Below are 10,725 nucleotides of genomic sequence, written 5' to 3'. Positions count from 1 at the left end.
TGAAATTTGCCCCCTTCCTTGGTGTGGAGGAAGATGTACACAACTTCTTGTCCCCCCAGTTAGAGATGACACAAACTGGGTTATATTATCAACAAGAAATAAGTTTGTTACTTACAAAAGGTGAATTTTAAGAGGTAGCAAACAGAACAAAGCAGATTCCCAAGCAAATAAAACAAAGCGTGTAAACTAAGCTTGAGTCACTATGGAAATTGGTTACAAGTAGTAATTCCTCACCCTAGATATTGTCTTAGGTAGATTCCTTCACAGACCAGATATCTGTCCAGCCTGGGTCACACAGTTCTTCCCCGTGCCGCTCAGTTCCAGACCTTTTGTTTTCACGTATCTCTTTGGCCAGAGAGGTGAAGGAGAAATGAACTGAAGACCTTGATTGTTTTCCTCCCCCACCTTATATAGGATTTCCATATGGCAGGAATCCTTTGTTTGATTCCCCCAACTCTCAGTGGAAAAGTTCAGCAGTCCAGCTTTTCATGAGTGATGTACCCGAAATTCGGATTCTAATATCTAGACTGTATTGTTAAATCTATTCACCTACATTTGGGTTATTGCTGATTATGTACACTATGTATCACGTGACTTTTAAAAACTAACTTTGTATTTGTGGCTAATCTAAGCACTATGCCCAGATGTACAGACACTCTTTTCCCAACCTACGTGTTACATACCTTTTTTTAACGTTAGCTTTAATAAAAAAAATTTATATCAGGTGCCCAGGTCACCTGACTCTGTAATGTCACAGCATCCATGAGTCATGGCAGTATGGAGTGTCCACAGAAAGGCCAAGCTTTTCACAGTCCATTGTCCTCCCTGATGGGCCATCCGCCCAGTCTGGCTTTTCCATTGTTGTACCTGAAGTGTGAGCAGTGGGTGTCACCCAAAGTAGCACAGTTGATATACAGATACGTAGTCAATATTCCTAAATTCAGATACAGAAATGATACAGGCACACAAACTGGATAATCACATTCAGTAAATCATAACCTTTCCAATGATATCTCACAAGACCCATCTAACATCTCAGTTATATCATATTCATATAATAAGCATATTTTCATAAAGACTGGGGAGTGCAATGTCACAATCCCAATTATAAATATAAAATAATGGGGTCTAAATTAGCTGTTACCACTCAAGAAAGATCTTGGAGTCATTGTGGAAAACATCCACTCGATGTGCAGCGGCAGTAAAAAAAAGCGAACAGAATGTTGGGCATCATTAAGAAAGGGATAGATAAGAAGACAGAAAATGTCATATTGCCTCTATATAAATCCATGGTACGCCCACAGCTTGAATACTGCATGCAGATGTGGTCGTCCCATCTCAAAAAAGATATACTGGAATTGGAAAAGGTTCAGAAAAGGGCAACAAAAATGATTAGGGGTATGGAACAGCTTCCGTGTGAGGAGAGATTAATAAGACTTGGACTTTTCAGCTTGGAAAAGAGGTGACTAAGGGGGGATATGATTGTGGTCTATAAAACCATGACTGGTGTGGAGAAAATAAATAAGGACATGTTATTTACTCCTCCTCATTACATAAGAACTAGGGGTAACTCAATTAAATTAATAGGCAGCAGATTTAAAACAAACAAAAGCAAGTATTTTTCCCCACAACGCACAGTCAGCATGTGGACCTCTTTGCCTAAGGATGTTGTGAAGGCCAAGATATAACAGGCTTCAAAAAAGAACTAGATAAGTTCATGGAGGATAGGTCCAGCAATGGCTGTTAGCCAGGATGGGCAGGGATGGTGTCCCTAGCCTCTGTTTGCCAGAAGCTGGGAATGGGTGACAGGGGACGGATCACTTAATGATTCCCTGTTCTGTTCATTCCCTCTGGGGCACCTGGCATTGGCCACTGTCAGCAGACAGGACACTGGGCTAGATGGACATTTGGTCTGACCCAGTCTGGCTGTTCTTATGTTCTGTCATGAGTCTCAGGATAATTATTGTTTTCCTTAAAGCCCCAGCTCCTGGAGTCATGTGGAGATGTGATGATTTCAGCCTTCATTCTTAAAGAAAAAGTAAGTTTCTAGCCCTCATGGCTGTGGAGAAAGCTTCAAAACTGTGACCCAATTCACCCTAAAGGCTCACAAAGCAGAAGGCAAATAAAAAGAACCCCAAATCTAGTATTGATTTCATGATTTTAAAGTCAATATCATTATTTTTTGTGAGCCTAGCTCATGATTTTTGAGCGCTTGGGGTTGGCAACACATGTTGGGCCCTTCTGGCTGGGAGAGAAAAACAAACCCGTCATGAGCATGCGACCCTGGCCTGAGTCAGCAGAGAGCCTGCAACCATAGCTCCGAGGGGGAGAGTGGCCTCCTGCAGCTCTGCAGGGGTGGGGTCAGCTCCAGTGCCCACACAGAGACCATTTCATTGGCACCAGCATTAACTTCTTCACTGCTGATCATTTCAGCGGGCAAAGCCAGGTGAGGCATTCACCCCTGGTGTGGAAAGGCCTGGCTGTCACAAAAGTCGAGCCACCCCGACCCCCACCTCCGGCCTCCCCCAAGGGTTTCTGCAATAGGATTTTGCTCTGGCAAAGCAACCTCTTTGGCACTGATGCCATGGAGCATGTGGGCACTGCATAAAATCAATGGCATTTAATAGCAGAGGAAACAGAAGTGGTGCCAGGAGGAATGGGTCACTTGGGTGCATGCTGAATCCATTGCCAACAGCCGCAAATGGATGTAAAGGAAGCGGCTGCAGATGCCCAAGCTGGGTTCTGAAATGGGAGGAATCCTGGGACCCTGCTGGCAAATTCAGCCCAATGGCTGCAGAATACACACCTGCTGCCCAGAGCTACTGGCACCCAGGCACATCCCTCCCCCTGTATTGCCCCTGTGGCCCCACCGCCTGCACAGGTGGGCTGGAGTCAGTGAAAAAACTGGAGCTCATGCCAAGCCCCAGTGATGGCATCTGAGAGTGTCTGTGCCCCTGGGCAGGGACGGTGGCTAGTCTCTGCTCCCTGGCTGCAGGGTTGGGAATCCAGTGGGAGCCGCCTGAGTAAGCGAGCCAAGCGAGTGTGGCAGCAGGAAGCAGTGTGCTTGGTTGCAGGTGAGCTGGAGACAGCCCCCTGGTAACAGCACTGCTACTAATATAACACTTATGCTTGTCGTGAGCAATGCTGCAAAGAATGGATGAGTCACGGCCAACGTGGGTAAAACCAGGGATTTGTGACTCAGTGGGGAGGGAAGGTTTGCAAACTGCTCAGTGCTGATTAGCTGTTACCACTCACAGAGAGATCTCGGCGTCATCGTGGTTAGTTCTCTGAAAACATCCACTCGGTGCGCAGCGGCATCAAAAAAGCGAACAGAATGTTGGGCATCATTAAGAAAAGGATAGAGAATAAGACCGCAAATATTATAATGCTGCTATATAAATCCATGGTACGCCCACAGCTTGAATACTGCGTGGAGATCCGGTCGCTCCAGCTCAAAAAAGATACATTAGAATTGGAAAAGGTGCACAGAAGGGCAACTAAAATGATTAGGGGGATGGAACAGTTTCCATATGAGGAGAGATTAAAAAGACTGAGACTTTTCAGCCTGGAAAAGAGACGACTACAGTGGGATAAAATCTTGACTGGCGTGGCGAAAGTGAATAAAGAAATGTTCTTCTTCGAGTGATTGCTCACATCCATTCCAGTTAGGTGTGCGCGCCGCGCGTGCACGTTCGTCGGAAACTTTTTACCCTAGCAACTCCAGTGGGCCGGCAGGTCGCCCCCTGGAGTGGCGCCGCCATGGCGCCCAATATATATCCCTGCCGGCCCGCCCGCTCCTCAGTTCCTTCTTACCGCCGTGTCGGTCGTTGGAACTGTGGAGCGCGGCATAGCTGTCCTCCACGTCCCTAGCTCTCCTAGTTTCTATCGCTTGTTTATCGCTTATCTCTAGTTCTATAGATAGTTGTTAATTAGTATTGTTAAGTAGATAGTTTAGTAAATAGCTGTTAAGTAGTTCCTGGCCGGGGGGCTTAGCCCTTCCCGGCACCGGGCGCCAGGCTCATGCCTGTTTCGCCAGGCTTCAAGCAGTGTGCGGCCTGCAAGAAGCCCATGCCTACCAGCGATCCCCACGAAGCGTGCCTGAAGTGCCTCGGGGAATCGCACAGATCTGACAAGTGCCGCATCTGTAAGGCTTTTAAGCCGAGGACAAAAAAGGAGAGGGATCAGAGGCTCCGAACTCTCCTAATGGAGGCGGCACTTGACCCGTCGACTTCGCAGACCGTGGTTTCGGCACCGGCACCGGATCGCTCCGGCACCGAGAAGACTCCTCGGCACCGACCTTCTCCGGCACCGGAATCAGAGCCTAGGCCGTCGAAGTCTAATACTCCGGCCAGGCAGACCCGGCTTGAACGCCCGGCCTCGACATTGGCCGCGGCGCCGCCGGCACCGTCAGCACCGTTGACTCCGGGCCCGGCGGGTCTGTTGAGTCCGGTGCCGCCGAGCTCCCCCATGAGATCTGGGGTTGAGATAATGGTCCCATCCACACCGGAGACCTTCGCCTCGGCTCGGGACCTTATTGCCCTGACGGAGCCTACTCGGCTGCCACCCCCGGTTCCTCCGGTGCGGGTCACGTCCAGAGGCAAGCCCATGATGTCGGCACCGCCCACGGACAGTCGTTCGCCATCCAGGCCCCGACGTCTTGGGCGCTCCAGATCCCGACGCCGCTCGCAGTCCCGGCACCGCTCCCCTCAGCGGTACCGGTCGCACTCGCGGCACCGGTCGGCATCGAGACGGTCGCGGTCAGGCTCCAGTCGACACCGGCACCGCGACTCCAGGAGCAGGTCCCGACGCTACTCGCCGCACCGGTCGACCTCCCGGCACCGAGCTGGTGGCAGGTCCCGGTCCCGATCTCGCTCGACCTCCCGGCACTGAGCTGGTGGCAGGTCCCGGTCCCGGTCGATCTCCCGGCACCGAGCTGGTAGTAGGTCCCGGCACCGAAGCGGCGCCCGGCACCGTGACAGATCCCGGTCCCGAAGCAGCGCCCGGCACCGTGACAGATCCCGGTCCCGAAGCAGCGCCCGGCACCGTGACAGATCCCGGTCCCGATCCCGGCACCGTTATGACTCCCGGCACCGGTCCCCGGCACCGAGACGATCCTCCGTGCCGGCCCGCGCAGACCCGTACCATCCAGGGTCGGCCCCGCCGTGGCCCTCCAGGCAGCCGTCCGTGTCCTCCCAGACGGACAGCGGCTATGCGCTGGGCACCGACCGGCAGGCGGCGCTGTTTGCTGATCCGCCGCTGCAGGACCAAGGCCCCCCACAGTGGGGATTCTGGACACCCTGGGCGTACCATCAGGCCCAGGGCCCCCAGCAGCTGCCTGCTAGGCCGGCGACTGCGGAGCGTAGGGCCCCTGAAGCCTCTTTGTCTCGCCCCCCTCCCTCCCCGGAAGGGGACGAAGGGTCCAAACAGCAGGACTCCGCTGCGGCTCCGGAGACAGAGGCGAGGGCTGAGGAAGACCCTCAGTTGGACACTATTGTGCCTGGGGTCTCATCATCCTCCTCCCCGGATGAGGCGGTGGCGGGTACCTCCTCCAACAGTCCCCCCCCGCTGGATCTCAGGGCGCACCAGGACCTCCTCAGGCGATTGGCTCAAAACCTGAGTCTGCAGGCAGAGGAGGTCTCGGAGATAGAGGACCCAATTGTCACCATCCTCTCTTCCGATGCTCCCACCAGGGTCGCCCTGCCGTTTATACGGACCATTCAGGCCAATGCCAATACTATCTGGCAGTCCCCGGCCTCCATCCCTCCGACAGCGAAAGGAGTCGAGAGGAAGTACATGGCCCCTTCTAAGGGGTACGAATATTTACATGTTCACCCGACTCCCGGTTCACTGGTAGTGCAATCGGTGAACGATAGGGAGCGTCACGGCCAGGAGGCTCCGGCCCCCAAAATGTGCCCATCCAGGAAATCTGTCGGGCAGCGACCTGGTCATCGGTCCACACCTTTGCTTCCCACTACGCCCTGGTCCAGCAGTCGAGAGAGGATGCGGCCTTCGGAACTGCAGTGCTCCATGCCGCGACTTCTCACTCCGACCCCACCGCCTAGGTATGGCTTGGGAGTCACCTAACTGGAATGGATGTGAGCAATCACTCGAAGAAGAAAAGACGGTTACTCACCTTTGTAACTGTTGTTCTTCGAGATGTGTTGCTCACATCCATTCCACACCCGCCCTCCTTCCCCACTGTCGGAGTCGCCGGCAAGAAGGAACTGAGGAGCGGGCGGGCCGGCAGGGATATATATTGGGCGCCATGGCGGCGCCACTCCAGGGGGCGACCTGCCGGCCCACTGGAGTTGCTAGGGTAAAAAGTTTCCGACGAACGTGCACGCGCGGCGCGCACACCTAACTGGAATGGATGTGAGCAACACATCTCGAAGAACAACAGTTACAAAGGTGAGTAACCGTCTTTTATTTATTCCTTCACAAGAACCAGGGGTCACCCAATGAAATTAATAGGCAGTAGGTTTAAAACACACAAAAGGAAGTATTTCTTCACAGTCAACCTGTGGAACTCCTTGCCAGAGGATGTTGTGAAGCCAAGACTATAACAGGGTTCAAAAAAGAATGATACATTCACGGAGGTTAGGTCCATCAATGGCTATTAGCCAGGATGGGCAGGGATGCAGAACCATGCTCTGAGTGTCCTTGGCCTCTGTTTGTCACAACCTGGGAGTGGACAATACTCGATTGCCTGTTCAGTTCATTCCCCCTGGGGCACCTGGCATTGGCCACTGTTGGAAGACAGGAGACTGGGCTGGATGGACCATTGGTCTGACCCAGTCTGGCTGTTCTAATGCTGTTCTTGACTCTCCTGCGTGGGTGGCTCAGCAGGGGTGTCATGGAGCCATAGGTCCGGTGCTCTTGACCAGCTCTCAAACCGTCCCTGGATGGGCTCTAGAACAGTGTGTCAGCCCCTTAGGGTCACACCCATAGGGTCACTATGGGAAGCCGCTTGGCTTCACCACCTCCTGGGACCAAACTTCAGAGCCCTCAGCACCCCCGTGTCACACTGTGAGCTCCCTTCAGCGAATCCACTGGCCTTGGATACCTGAGGGATCCTGCCCCCAACTTGGATACCGCCCCCAACTTCCTGACTGGGGAGGGCCTCTCAGCCAGCGGTGTAGCAGCAGGAGGGGTTAGTAGATGTCTGGAACACGGCGTGGAAAGTCCTTAGTTAACATGGAGAACAGACAGTTACAGACTGGGCCATCAGGGTCCGTCCAGAGCCCTCTGACCCTCTCTTTAGTCCCAGTCCAGAAGCTTCAGTTCTCTCCTGCTTCCAGCAGCCCACACATTGGGTATGGCTACACTACGCTTTGAAGTGCGAGTGTGGTCGCAGTGCCAGCTGCAGGTACTCCACCTCCCCGTTTACACTGGCGCTTTGCAGCGCTGTAACTTGCTGTGCTCAGGGGTGTGTTTTTTCACACCCCTGAGCGAGAAAGTTCCAGCGCTGTAAAGCACCAGTGTAGCCAAGGCCTTAGCAACCCATCCCCAGCCCTTTGTTCTCCAGCCAGTCACATCCCACTGGCTTCCTAAGGAGAGTGGGCCATGCGCTGTCGTTCGTTGCTAGGTGCCAAATCTCTGGGCTGTTGGAGTGGCCATTCTCTTCATGGGTGTGGGCCCCCAGGCGACTAGGCCTCTGGTGTGTCTGTATCTCTGGGTCTCTGCAAAGAGCAAGCAACCTTCCCCCAGCCTAGTTAACCATGCACCACCTGGGGAAACTGAGGCACCCGCACTGTTCATCCAAAATATGAAAAATTCCCATGTCCTCGGGGGGGGGGCACTCTCCCCTCTGTGTTAGCGCTGACTGCCGTGACCCAGGCCCGCACTAAGGGGAGTGCTGCAGGGAGTGGTGTGAGTGGCTCAGCAGGGGGCACTCTCCTCTCTGAGTCAATGCTGAGCCCAGTGCCGTCGGACGGTCCCAGGGAGCCCTGTGCTGATGGCAGCAGGAAGTGGCCCAGTGCGGGGCGCGGTTCCTCCCAGGCCACTATTAACTGCAGTGCCCCGTGTGGTGTGAGAGGTGCTGGGCTGGGGGAGGGGTGACTCCAGGGGAGACTTTAGTAGTTTGAGAACAATCCCTGTGTTAGGGACATGATGGTTTAGGTCAGGGGGGCTCAGAATGTTTTTTCCCCCCGAGTTTTTTGGAAACTCTTTAAGGCTGTGGGGTCCTGCCCCTGCCCCACACAGAAGAAACAGCAAGTTACTGAACATACCCCTAGGAGCATACCCATGGTATTGCCACCCTCACTTCTGTGCTGCGGCTGGTGGCGGCGCTGCCTTACAGCTGAGTGGCCGGGGAGCAGCTGCTGTACCCTCTCTCCCCCTCAAGTGCCCCATCACCCTGGCAATATTTCTTGTGATCTCATGACCCCCATGCAATTGCCTTGTGACCCCTTTTGGGTCGGGACCCCCAGTCTGAGAAGTGCTGATTTAGGTGAACGTTAACCCCCACCAGGCTGCGGCTTGGCGGAGCGTTAGGCCCTGGGCAGAGCTGCTGAAAGGTTGGGGGAGTGGTTGCTTGTTCAGCTTTCGGTGGTTAGTATTTCGTAGCGAGGAGAAATGCTGCTGAGGAGGGATTCTCGTGAGAACTCTCTGGAACAGCCGGACCGCACATGGGTCCAGGCTCGGGAGCAGTGACATTTGACAGGAAGTTAACGAGATTGGGGGCCAGACCCATGACTGCTGCAAAGGTTTCAGAGGAGTGTTGCTGATTTCCACCTGCAGAGGATCCAGCCCTGTGGAACCTGCCCTGCCTCCTGCATGAGTCTGGGGGAGATGCGGCTGTCTGTGCTGAGCCGAGCCAGGCACAGCAAAGGAACCTGAGCGGAAGGAGCGGAGAGGCGCTCAGAGGCTGCGCAGCTGTCGGCACACAGCTGGGATTGGGAGGCTAAGTGGGTCATAGGAGGGGAGACGAGAAATGTGCTCTCGGCACATGGCAGAAAGGGGGATTCCTTTCACCGCCCCACAGCGCGCCTGCCTGGCCAGATCGCTCAGTGTGCCCGCCTGGCTGGGCACTGTGGGCCCCTCCTTGTCCTCTGAGTGTCGTTTCTGCTCTTAATGCAGCTTGTTAACAGAACCTGGGGCTCCTGCCTGGGAATCTCACGGTGCCCCCGAGAACCGTTCCACCCATCTCAGGGGAGGGATTAGGATGGGGTGCTGGCTCGGACGGGCGCAGACTCAGATGGCAGGATGTGGGGAGGGACCGTGGCAGCGAGGGAAAGCTGAGGCCAAGGGTGTGAGGGAGCCAGTGGGCAGTCGTGGGCAAAGGGAGGAGACTGGTACATTTCCCAGCTCCATGATCCGGAGGCTAAAGGAGGAAAGGCTCAATCAGGCCCTCGGTAGCCAGCAGCCACCCCACTAACAGCCCCCAGCACCCTGGGGAACAGGCCAAGGTCGCTGCACAGTGGCAGCCCCAAAGGCACAGAGGAGCCTGCAGCATCCCATGCCCCAGAGCTGACAGCCCTGGCCCCATGACCATAGCTGCTGGCACTCGGGGTATTGGGGGGGCTGCAGCTCCCCCTGGCTTGAAATGGTTTCCAGCATATGCAGGGTTTACAGTTTGGTTCAATGGCTCTCAGCCTCCTCACTGCACACATTGTTCCAGCACCACCACCATTGCCCACAAGCCCAGGGTCCAGGCTGCTCCCTGGCGGGAGCCTGCAGGAGTCTCGGTGTCTGGCTGCAGGGGCCAGGCTGCACTGTTAGAAGTGGCCACCAGAGGGCAGGCCACTCCCACCTGAGCATGGAGCAGGGCTCAGGTGGGCCAGGTGCAGGGTAGGGGCTGGCTGGGGCGGGGTGGGGGCTCTGTTTGGGGCTCTGACTCAACTCCCTTCATGCTCATCACATCCGGGTGCATCTCTTTAAGGCCAAGCCCACAGTGAAGGTGTGATCCTGCCCTTGCCTGCTGCCCAGATGCCCTCAGTGTGGGTGGGGCGCACGTGTGAGACATGGGACGCAGCACGTATGTGCATGGCACACGATGGGGCCGGGTGGGCATGACGTGTGACTGGGGGAGGGGTGCAGCTGCCTCGCTGGGCAGGGTCATCCATGGGACCCACACGCCAGGGACATGGAGGTAGGATGCTGCTGAGCAGACCCCAAGCAGAAGGTCAAGGTGACCAACTGGGTGAGATCTTCCTGATCCACATGGTGCTAACAGGACATGCTGGGTGCTGGCCTCTGTCACGGAGTGTGGGGGAGTCAGGGCCCTGCACCCCCCTCTTCCTGCGATTCACCGGGATTCTCAGCCAGCCAGTAACACAGAAGGTTTATTAGATGACAGGAACACAGTCCCAAGCAGGGCTTATAGGCACAACCAGGACCCCTCAGTCAGGTCCCTCTAGGGGGCAGGGAGTTTAGACCCCAACCCTGGGGTTCCCTCCATTTCCCCAGACTGCTCCAAACTGAAACTCCATGGCAGCCGTCTCCTTCCAGCCTCCTCCCGGCTCCTCCTCCAGCCCTTGTCCAGTTTCCCAGGCCCAAGGTGTCACCTGGCCCCATCCCCCTCCCCCTTCCGGCTCAGGTTACAGGCTGGGTATCATCGCTCAAGTAAAGTCACCCCCAGCTCTCCCAGCCCCCATGCAGACAGTGCTAGTAACACTAGGCGACATTCCCAGGTCTGTCCGCCCCACTCACTACTGTGTCACAGCCTCTTCACCCCCCATCTCCAGGGGCATCGGGGGCTCCTACTTCAGCTGGTCCAACAGGGTC

Source organism: Gopherus evgoodei, chromosome 13 (assembly GCF_007399415.2).
Source record: "Gopherus evgoodei ecotype Sinaloan lineage chromosome 13, rGopEvg1_v1.p, whole genome shotgun sequence".
Lineage (NCBI taxonomy): Eukaryota > Metazoa > Chordata > Testudines > Testudinidae > Gopherus > Gopherus evgoodei.
Note: the sequence above shows the minus strand (reverse complement) of the source record.